The following is a 12377-nucleotide window of genomic DNA, read 5'->3' on the forward strand; positions in this document are numbered from 1 at the left end:
GTCCTCTCATTAAGCTTGACACTTCTCTTCAAGACGGATCACCACATCATTGGAAACATGACTGCTTCTTCTAGTCTGCTCCGCTGAAATTTAGCTTGTTGCAGCAATACTACCCATTTCTCAATTAAGCATCCTTTTGCTCCGGCTTCGTTTAAATTCCTTGCCTCACATTCTCCCATGTGTAATCATTGAGATATTTATGACCGTGTTTTTATTTTCCTTCATACATCCATGTCCAGCGATATCTCCACACTGAGGAGAATTCCACGTTGCCGTGTAACAATCAGGATAGGATTCTGAGTACGGATGTAGTTGAGCCTTTCTGAGAAAGTTATCATTCAATTTTTAAATTAGAAACTATTTCGTGCATTATATCAATAAAAATACATTAACATTCATAAAGCCAATGTGTATGCAGATGCAGCTGGGACTTCAGAAAAAAAAACCTGAAAGGAACTGCTTGACGTTGAGTCAGTTGCGAAACAATAGGGTCGAGTAATAAACTTTGTACACGCTGTGTCGGAAGCTTTCCAACCCAAGGTCGTGAGAATCACAAGAAAAACAATAGATTAACGTTGAAATTTCAATGTAAAATATATTATCAAAGTACGTAAAAATTACAACCTGAGATCATTATTTTTTTTCTGCAGGCTTATTTAGCAAATCCATAGGCGAGCATACGGATGAATAAATATATAGGTAAAATATTGAAGAAAAGACAGCTATAAAAATAATAGAGAAAAGATTTTAATAATGTCAACCATTCGGCATATGAAAAAGTGAGAGCAATAGTCAAGAGCTATATTCGCATTACCAAAATGCAGTTTGAGAATAATGTTGCCGATGATGCTAAGATTGACCGCAATAGATGTTCTTCCTTATAATTGACCAGTAAAATAAAAGTTAAGGAGGAAGTTAAGCGCATTAGAAATAATAGCAGAGTTTTATGATTTGCAGAGAAGGACATAGTGGATACCCTTAACTCATATTTTGCTACCTTTTTCATCTGAGTTCATAGCAATATGCCAGAAAGTGCGGAGATACATAAGGTTGTTTTATTATTGACCAGCATAAATTACCGTCCAATCAAGGACAGGGGAAGCAGTCAAACTAGTTGTCCCCCATCCACCCCCCTTTTTGTGGACTCTGAACTGATTCTTGATCTTCGATAAAATAATCAGAGCAATTGAATGCCGATACAAGAAGCTTCAGATAATGAGCTGGTAACTTGTATCCATTCCCAGACAAGTCGCTGTTTGTTATTTAACGAGCGTGGACTCTGTACTGAATCTTGTTCTGCGTCAAACTAATCAGAGCAACTGAATGTAGAAACAAGGAACATTAGGTGCTGAAATGATAAATAAGACCATTTTCGTAGTCATGTAAAATGACAGACCTTCCAAAGAAAAAAATTCTTAATCTCGTTAGACCTTGTCTGGGTTGCGTCATTTAATTGGTTTAGACAAGTCAGAGTTGGAAGACAAAATGCACAAGGCTCGGGTGGGACAATGCAAGTTGTAGCTCTGCAAAACGACCAGTAGGAAGCTGATCCAGGTAGGTCAGGTGACCTCGCACCAATGGAATGGATAAAAGTTGATGGGGAACACTATAAGATTTAGGCACTCTAAATACGCTGGGCCGACAACTCTCCAGCAACCGGAAATCAACCTCGCGGTGAAGGGGAGCTCCACGGACACCTGGAGATCGGGACCATGATGGACGTATGGGCAGCGTAATCACTTTTCTCTTCATTGACTCTTCAGGGAGGGACGAGAATTCTAGTAGGGTGCACACAGCTACACAGTCTGTGTACCCACGGGTTTTCAGACAGGAAAATAGCAGTTACTTCTCAGTAAATGTGTATCCTCTGTGCCTCACAGATCATTATTACAAGACGTGATACTTGTAATGGAATTGTCGTCCCGAGCTGGTCCCGAACATGAATCCCTTCAGCTGGAGACGCGAATCGGGCCACTTGAGTGAGGTATAGAGAGATCTGGCGCTAACACAGGGTGAATAATTCAGGGGATTCTGCAACTCCAAAGTACTTGGATTGCTTTAATTGGAGTGGACACCTTTAGAAATACGTTTGGAGAAGTGCCCAGAATATGAGGTGTTTGTCGCTCACTCACCCTGGTTCTGAAAGGGAAACTGCCGGAGATGCCCTGCGTAGTTTTTGGCCTACGGGAAGTTTTCGAGCGGCAAGTTTAAACTGTTACAAAAACAGTAGCATTCGGCTGTTTAGCTGAGGATTTGATAGTAGTTAGGACAAATTGCCATCTTCGAATAGCACAGATTAGGATCAGAAAAGGAATGTCGGCATAAAGTAGATGCCGAGCGAAATAGGTTAGAAAGAGGACACAAAATGCTCCAAAAGAACGGAGAAACCTTTAAGAAAGGGTTACATTGTGGAGAGCACTGGGCCTGATGCATATGAACAAGTTTCAGTGGTGGTGTGAGAAATCACTTAACCACAATGTAAGCCAGAGGTACCAGACGATCTAACGAAGGATGATGTGGAAGGATTAAGGAAACGGAGCCATGACTAAAAGGAGGCTATGACGGTGATTCAGAAATCAGCCTAGGGAAAGGCAGAGCAACGCTGTCGACCAGGCAAAGTGTTTAAAGAAGATTCAAAGTCGACAGGACTTGCTGCACAGAGAGGAATACTATGTGCTTTTGGAACTAAGAAAAGGAAGAAATAAAGTCGAACATTTTCTAATATGAATAACTTGTGTCATTTGTCACCATTTGCATTACACTGCAATTGAATCGTGTCAGTGGGGCCTGCTGTGGCTGAGGAGAGAGTCAGTGTTGCATGAGTTTTGAGATCAGTGCACCGTCACGACCCAGACTGAATCTGACTCGAGCCCTCCCGGGCCGGTAACAAAGCCCGTGCATCCTTCCTGAGGCGGACGATTAGCTTTGTTGGTATCATTTATTTTAATTTTCAGAGTGCTAAGAAGCTGAATAGAGAAGCGCATGGCTGTTGATTGTTGGGACAAGATTCATAAGGCTTTGAATTTAACATCACCTGGCCTTTCCTAACGACGATTATGAAGAAGCCATGGGCTGAGCGAGCTAATTAAGGTCTGAGACCTCGGTAAATTTATCTGAGAGCTCAAATCTATCGAGTGCACAAACTCTTGCATGGTGCTTTTTTTTTTTCCTTTTCTTCACTCTAAAACTGTACAAAACAAAATGTATGCGCTGATCCTGCTTAAAATGTTGAAAAAAATGTTTCGTCTTTAACTTTATGACTTCTGGACTTCAGTTCCTGGTCTACTCAATGAACTATTCACAGTAGCACAATCTTTGACCAGGGATGTCCGAACATTTGCATGCCACTGTACATGAGGCAGTGGAAAAGCGCCACAATATCCGGACCGAAAAACCATAAAACCTCAAATGTTGCCATGACATTTTGCATGCAAACTCGTGACTGCTGTGCAGGAAAATTTACCACTGTCAATACACCATCCATCTGTTCCTTGACGTCCAAAGGCGTGGTGTTATTTTTCTCCTGGACTCCACTGATATCCCAGGATACATTTTCACTGATCATTTTTCAGTGGCATATATTTCAAAAGTTTCACATCCACTGTGGGGATCCTGGAGTAAAGCATCAGTGGTCATTATGTTGCCGAAATATTAAACAATATAATTGTGGCCAGTTTGATTAGAATGACAGACCGTAAGATGTTAGAGTTAAGAGCGGAATCAGGGAATGATCGGGATTTATTTCGGAGTAACTCTACACGGGCTGCGCGTTCAGTCAGGGGTGGAGCGTATTCCGAGATAAATATTTGCTCTTGACCTTCACGTTTGCGGAAGAACCTCCACGGCCAGTCACTGACCTTTATGCAGGAGTGGGATGTTTCGCCCATGTATGAATTTTACATGGAATCACAACAACTTCAGTATATTGAAAAGGGCCGTGATCCCAACTCTGTACCGATATGCGATCTCCCACCGTCACCTCCTCCCAAAATAAACAGTGCCACAGTACCCCGTCTCCTTGTGCTACATTACCGTCATTATACAGGAAGGTTTTAACCAGACTTTTCGACATTCCCTCAGAAACCCGATGTCAGCGTTGTGATCAGACCTTCCTGATTGTATCTCTAACAGCAATGGAATGTGCGATCACAATAGTAAGAAATTTGACTTCTGTCTGCGCTGCAATATCACCGGAAGATCGCAGATTCGAGTCCTGAAAGTATTAGGTGTTGATGTTACAAATTGTTTCCACCGCAGCGTAAACTACGTGGAGTGGCTGTGATGCTGCTCGCGACGGAGAAAACAAAGAGAAGCGGAGAGATTGAATGCGAGTATGTGTGTGTGTGTGTGTGTGTGTGTGTGTGTGTGTGTGTGTGTGTGTGTGTGTGTGTGTGTGTGTGTGTGTGTGTGTGTGTGAGAGAGAGAGAGAGAGAGAGAGAGAGAGAGAGAGAGAGAGAGAGAGAGAGTTTAGAGAGTTTGGGGAGGCAGACTAAAAAGTTGGAACCCAGAATACTGTGGTGGAGAATATGAACAGATGTATGTATGGTGAGACGAGGAAGGAGTGGAGTGGAATACAGGGGGGAGGGAAAAAGAAAGCGATTTAACATTTGACGGTATGTTTGAAATTTTGCAGCACACGGCTATTCTTCCTGATATTTCTCTGGATGGAAACATCTGAGATGTGAGCTCCATTGAAACCACAATGCATCCTCATGCGACAATACATGACAATAGGTGTGAAGGCAAATTCTTCCGTTACGCAGTGTACGTTATCAACGAACCTCCATTGGTTTAAATCCGTTTATGTTCTCCGGTAAATTATATATAATTACTATTAATTATTCTTTCTTTAAGTTAACTTTGCCAAGTTTGAAATACAATGCGCTATTTACAGAAAACCGAAAATTCATTATAAGTACACATAGATACAATACACTTGAACACAAACTGAAAAGTTGAGTCTTAAGTTCATTTGAAGCACTGAAGCCCAAACAATGTTTCTGCCCGGGATTGAACTGGGAACCTTTCGCATGTGAAGCGAAGGTGATAACCACTACACCACAGAAACCCTGAAAAACGCTCAGTGCTTTGCGCTCTTGAGCAATGATCCGAAGCTCCCCCTCCCCTCCCTGCTCTGAAGTACAGCAATAAGTACAAAACATTGCACACCGTTCCAATCCGTTTTCAGTAACAAGTATTACATTTATGCGCCATATGGAGAGATACGTTTTAACAATTTCCTGTGGGGTGTTGGTTCAGGCGCGACGTGTAACAGTTAACTGAACTATGTTGCATATATGAGGCAAGGAATTAACTCAACTTCGGTACTCACGCTTCCGGCAGTCTCCACAGGGTGGTGATCCGGCCCACGTGCTAAATTTAACAGTACCTTTAAGATTTCTCACCCTGTCTCTCTCGTCCGTTCTCATCACCTCAGATTACAAGTTAATTGAAGCGAGTGAGTGCACCATGTGCCGATACATCTATAAACACCATGACACGTTATAAGCCAGGGTTACTTGTGAGATGATGACAGCTGTGGAGCAACGAATCACGGCCAATCGTCCCGCCGAGTCCGCACTGACACCAGACACACCATCACACTGATATTTCATTAATGATCACCGTCCAATCTGTTCCTTCGGATCGCAACCAGAACAAGACATCAACGGCCAATTAAACGACCTACTGTGAATGAAAATTATATTGGTAACCACAGTCTTCAGGAATGGAGCGGCAAGTCGATCAGCTCTGAGGTCGCGGTGGAGTGATCTCCCTCCAGCCGGAAGGACGTCAGTAGAATCAAGGGAGGTGTTGTCTCTTTAACAGAGGCTTTGTGAACTCTGGACATGTGAGAATTATATTATAATTCGGTCCAGAAATAATGTAGGTTGCAGATTCATGTTGAGAGAGAGAGAGAGAGAGAGAGAGAGAGAGAGAGAGAGAGAGAGAGAGAGACAGAGAGAGAATGAAATGAGAAAATTAAAAGAGATAATTCAAATGATTCTTGCTCTGGGAAATTCTAATGAGTATTCGAGGATGTCAGTAGGTTTGCGGTGCGCACTGATTTGGACTGCACACAGATTTTGGAATGCCGGAGGTATTGGGGTTATGAAGCATATAAATGGCGTATGCATGGATTTGTGGTGCTCACTGATTTTTTGGTTCTCACGGATTTGCGATGCCTGTGGAATTGGAGATGTGCAGAAACTGGAGGTTGTTTCGTTTATAAATTCTTTAATTTAAAAAATGCAATTTGAACTTTGATTTCTGTTCTTCCTATTTTTTACGGTTCTCCAGCTGGCTCGTGAATTGTTTGACATGATTCACCCTCTGGGATAATCTAATGTGCATCTGGAGTTATCAGGAGTGTTGGGGTGCACGCATAATTTGGGTTGCACACAGTTTTGAGGGTGCATCCAGACACAGTCAAAAATGGGTGCGATAGAACAGAGGCGTGGGGAACACAGCTTCATGGTTACTTGAAAGTGGCATCAGAGGAATAGAGAGCTTTTGGCACATCGGCCTTCATAAATCAAAGTATAGAGCTCAGGACAGCGGATATTATGTTGGTGCAGTCTAATGTGGAGTATTGTGTTAAATTTCTGCTACCAGCCTTCAGAGAAAATATCAATAAAACATAACGAGTGGAGAGAACATTTACATTGTTTGCTGGACTTGAGGGCCTGAGTTATTGGGGAAGGTGGAATCGGTTAGGGGATTATTCACTGGAAAATATGAAACTAACGGGAAATTTCATAGAGGTATGCAAAATTATGTGTGATATACATACGATTTAGTCACACATTTCCACTGAGTTTGGGCAGGAGTGGAATTGAAAGAAGGAAGTGTGAAAGAGGAAATATTCAGCTGGAAGGTGTAGCGAATTTCATGACAGAGAGTTGCGCAGATGGGTGAAGAGAGGTCTGCGGAAGTGGTGGATGTGAGTTTCACTGCACTGAACTGTTGCCTGGACAAGCACATGGCTGGGAGGGATAATGATGTCCAGGTGCGGTAATGAGACTCGGCAGAGTAACAACTCGGACTAACTGGGCAAAAGAGTCTGTTTCTTTCTAGGACTGCTATATGAATCCCAACAAAGTGTTGATGAAGGAGAATTGGTTGGCTTCATTGTCGAGAAGTAAGCTGCGTGTTTTAATATGGATTCAAATCACTGATTTTTTTTTTTTCATTTTTAATGAAAAGCGAAACTAAATATCGGCCTCTCCTCTGTCGGGATAAACTCGAACATTGTTCATTCGCTTAAGTCACCTTGTGCAGAGTTGGCCAAGTGCTCTCTGGGAAGGTAAGACTGCGTGGGAAGGAGTACTTAATGGAACATTCTCGACAGTTTAACCAGTTTCAGGTAAAGGATTCGATTTCAATGATTCTAACGTCACCTTTCACTATGTCGGTATTTTTAAAATAAAACCATATCCGGAATGTGGGCGTGGCAAGCTAAGCCAGTATTTCTTGCCATGCCGGTATGCCCTTGAGAAGATGGTGATGAACTGCCTTCTTGTGCTGTTGTCGTCTCTGAGGTGTAGGAACACCAGCGTGCTGTTAGGATGTGAATACCATGATTTGGACGCAACGACAGTGAAGTAACGGAAATATGTTTCCAAGTCAGGAATCGTGTGCACCTTGGAGGTGGATTTGCAAGTGGCGTTGTTCGCAGATATCTGCTGTTCTCGCCTTTATAGATGGTGGTGGTCGTGGGTCTGGAAGGTGCCTCCTTACTAAGTTGTAAATTTAACATTATTATATCGGACAGTCTGTCGATGCTACCGTTCCGAGCCCAAAGACAGCAGTAGGATTCTCTTGCTGGACAATCCTGCCCCGGAAATCTGGAGTCGAAACCTGGGCTCTTGCCGTCTGTGTAATTCTTCGGAGTCTCATTTGGGGGAGCTCTCCAACCCGGGCCAGCGTCGGAAGCTGTGCCTCCAGACAGAAGGCGGAATTGCAACACCGCGGAAATGTTCTGACGTTACAAAGCGCTCTGCTGGAGACAGAAATTAAATCCGGAGAGCGGCAGTTAAAGGGGAGGGTCAGGGATCGGCCAAAATATTCCTATCCCGCAGCCAAGGCTGTTCACACATTCAAATGTTCAGGAGCACTGTCAGTCCGGGTGTGCGTTCCTGCAGATATCTCAGTTTCCTCTTCCCGTTCACACTGAAATTATTCCCCGGCAGCCTGAAACAAATTGATGAATAAAGATGTAATAAACAGGTTACACAACAGTGTCAGTAAGAAGGGACTGGGGTTAATGTTGCAAGAACACACACAGAGACGAAAATCACCAGAAAACCCGCGGATCCACTGACATTTCATCACATTGAACAATAATACAAACACTCACGCCATGAGCTCCAGATTCGGGAGGGTGCGTATGAGGCCGCGTAGAGCGGGGACAAATCGGTCTGCGAGAGAGTTTATTCCCAAATTTAGCTGCGTTAGTGGTAGGTTTGTACTGAGAGCGGAGACGAGATTCTTGGCTCCAGAATCGGTGAGACCGACCTCGTTGAGCCTGGTGATGAGAGAGAGTGAGGGTGAAGGACTCAGTGAGACAGGAGACGGTTAAAATCTCCATTGTATATCAGTAACACAATTAATAATCACATAAGTGTTCAGTCTCACACAACTTCCCACAGTCTGCTATTTACATTAGTTTCTGTATTTTACACTCCGGGTTCCTCAGAGCCGCAGAAACCAGTTTCACTTCTGATTCTCTCAGGCTAATACCCGAAATACTAAACACAAACAGACAAATTGATAAACAAAGTGATTTAAACTGTGGGTCTGAGGGAATTTCTCTTACTCGGATATTGCAGGAAACATTAAACCCTTCAGTAAATCACCGATCGACATTCCCGTCACTGTCAATGTCCATCACTGCTCAGCTCCAGGGAACGTCGGTGTGACCCTGTAAAGTCCACATGTTCTGTTTCATGCCGTAATGATCTGAAAAGTGTTCCTGACGAGAGGTTCGGAATGGGCTGGATTGAATGGTGGGAGAAAGTCCTACAGTGAGGAAGATTTGTGAATGTCAACATGGGAGATGGCGGAAGAGATCCCACCTGAGGAAAGAGGATGGGAAGACAGAACCAATCGGAGGAAGGAAGATGGGGAACAAACATTCCCAAGGGAGGAAGATGAATGAGGATGAGAGATCCCACAGGAAGATACGGATGGGAAAAGAGAATCCACAAGGCGAGAGGGTGCAGTAATAGATTGCACAGGAGAGGTTGGTCAAAAAGAGGCCCACAATCAGTACAGGAGTGGTCACCATCGGTCTGGGTAGCTGGTAGTGAGCAAAATCGCACATCTGGAATGATGGTGATAGTCACACACGGAGAAAGAAAGGTGCGGACAATCTCACAATGGTATTTCTTTCCTTCTCACAGAGACAGTCTACTGTCGGTCTTTTGTCCGTAACTGCGAAGGGGGTGTGAACCTGACCCACCTGCTTCAGTCAGTGTCGGTCTGGGTGTCAGTAACAGTGAGAAGGAACATTGTTAATGGACGTGTCACAGGAAGCGAGAAACGCAGTCATTCCTGTGATTTACTACAATTAAGCCACTGATCTGATTTAGTTTCCAACATTCCTTCACAAGGAACAACAGAACCCTCACGACTTTGGAGAATTACTGATATTTCAACTGGTCACTTTGTCATAATGCTTCATAATCTGATTTACAACTGTTCTACCCAAATGCCTTTACATTGAAACAACAGATTTCAACAGATTCACAGTTCAGAGTGAGAGGTAAACCGATTTACCTCAAGTGCTGGCTCTTGTGCAGCTCGGGTCCCAGCCGCTGGATTACTGCACTTTGCATGTCGCAGTACCACAGATCGAGCTGTTTTATTGTATCACAGAGTCCGATGACATGAGACAGGACTGCGCAGTCAAACGGATTCAGTGGTATTTTACAGAATGAAAGTTGCTCCACAGATGCCAGTGCACCCTCAGCCAGCCCACGATTCCGAGCTTCAGACAAGTAATGCAATGTGTTCAGAAGCCCCCTTTTAGAATTTTCACTCTGTGCGTTACCGCCCTGGCGCTCAACCTCCTCCTTCACCCAGTCAATCACCCGGCAGGTCGTTTCATGAGGAAATGGACCCAGAAACTCCTCCAGGCCCCGAGCTGTCATTGGAGAGGAGAAACCCGCAACAAAACGAAGAAATACTTCAAACCGCCCATCATGCCTCCTGTGGGCTTCAGTGAGGAATTTCAGGATATCCGCGGGATGTGGATTCAGGAATTGTGCGACTGCAGCTACAAACTCTTGGATGGTGAGGTTTGGGAACGTGTACACCGCACATCCGGCAGAATCTTCTCTCTCCAAAAGCTCCATCAGGAACCCGGACAGGAACTGGGAAGGCTGCAGACCGTAGTTGATCAAATCTGCATCGGTAAACAGAATCTTCTTCTCGGACACTCCTCTGAAGGCCAGATGAACAAGCCTGAGTAACACATCACGGAGGTTCTCAATCTCGCGGCCGTGGTTTTCCAGGATGTTGTAAATGTAGTAGGAGTACAATTGGGTGATGGTCTTGGGAACTCGCTGCGGATCCCTGTCCCTTTGTGTAAAGAATATACCCAGTGTCAGAGCGAGTACCCAGCAGTAGGAAGGGTTGTAGCTCATGGTATACAGGATTTTGATCTTGTTCTCCTTCACGTGTTTGAAAACAGCTGCCGCCACCTTCTGATCTTCAAAGTGCCTGATGAAATATTTTTTTTTCCGTTCCTCAGGAACAAATCCCAGTATTTCAGCCCGGACACTGATTTTCGCCTTTTCCAGTAAATGTGAAGAAGATGGGCGGGTGGTCACCAGCACTGAACACCCTGGCAGCAGCTTGCGTTGGATTACCTGTACACAATGTCAGACACCTTGCACTTGAAATCCGGACCTGTGCATGTGTACCAAGGTTCTGTCTCTCGGCGACTGTCAGTAAAACCGATTTGATCGTTGAATTCATCCAAACCATCAAATATAAACAGTAATCCCTTTGGGTTTTCCCAGAGCTCTCTCAAGATATTCCCAAAGTAAGGATATTGATCCAGAATCAGTTCCTTTAAATTTATTTGACAACTAATGAAGTTTAAATTCCGGGATTTAAAGCTGAAGACAAACTGGAATTGTTGGTATATTTCCCCCATAGCCCAGTCATAAAAAATCTTTTGCACCATTGTTGTTTTTCCAATCCCGGAGACGCCAGCCACTGCTGCTGAGCACCTAGAGTTGTATTTACTCCGGAAAAGACTGCTATGGAATAATTGATCAGTCCGGATTTTTTTCTAAATCTCCGTGGAGCTGTATTTCTCTCCACTCCTTGTGGTCTCCGCCTCTTGACAGCAGCTCATGTTCCACCAGTCTCCGATCCCGAATAGTAGAAATGACCGTGAGCTCAACGTATCGATCAACCACAGTAAAACCTTCACCTTCTCCGTCATCAGGATCGTGTTCACTCCCAATGTTTCAGATTGTGCCCGCAGAGTCTTCTTGTGTTTCTTTTGAACATCTTACATGGTAACAGACACATAGTCAACATGTTAATTGGCTCAACTGATGAAGAACTTTGTAACTGCATTTCAACATTGAGTGTTTGAGATTACATGAATTAATGTAATGCTTCCATGAATATTGTGACATGAAGTAAAGATTCCGCTTACAGACACCAGACCCGACAGAGGTGGATAACCCAACAATTGAATTGAATTGAATTGAATTTCGTTTTACCGTCACTTAGAAACTACAACTGCAATGCAGTTTAAAAAGAAAACAAAACAATGTTCCGCCAGAATGATATCACAAAACCGACTGCATCAGAAAATCCAGATAACGTTTGGCAATCCCTAAATCCAGAGTCTGGAGAGGATACTGCATAATAATATCGCGCTACCATCTTAGTGCGTTCTGATGTGGATCAGGAGATTATTGTATCCCAATGCTTCATCAGATGTAGAAATTTCACTTGTTGGTTGGATCTTGTATATAATAAGAACTTCTGTTAACTAAGAGAGAGGGACAATATTAAATGATCTTTCTTAGTTAATCTTATAATATAAAAGTTTTCTGCTTTTCATCTGCGTTTGATCACAATTGCATAATAAAATCAGTTGTTCTTAAATTATTTTCATGCCCTAAAATGATTCTTTCTTTTCTTCTGTAAGTATTGTCTGGTCAGCTAAGTGAGTGCCCATAAGTTACGAGCTGCACGAAGTTACAATTTTATATATCAAATTGTTTTATGGCAATGAAGAACCAATAATAACATGGCCGGTGACCATTCATGGCATTTATCATTGCAGAATTAAAAATGTCCTAGAGGCTAGTGGCACATTATTTCCAGCCTTCTGTATCTTTTTCCCC

At 43.4% G+C, this 12377-nt stretch overlaps 1 non-coding gene across 1 annotated transcript; it reads right to left on the minus strand.

The window, feature by feature from the left end:
* Window positions 1–4995: 4995 nt before the first annotated feature.
* On the minus strand, window positions 4996–5068 carry trnav-cac (transfer RNA valine (anticodon CAC)). Its single transcript has one exon. It is a non-coding gene; the product is annotated as a tRNA-Val (tRNA).
* Between the last annotated feature and the right edge of the window lie 7309 nt (window positions 5069–12377).

This window comes from Hypanus sabinus, chromosome 18 (assembly GCF_030144855.1).
Source record: "Hypanus sabinus isolate sHypSab1 chromosome 18, sHypSab1.hap1, whole genome shotgun sequence".
Lineage (NCBI taxonomy): Eukaryota > Metazoa > Chordata > Chondrichthyes > Myliobatiformes > Dasyatidae > Hypanus > Hypanus sabinus.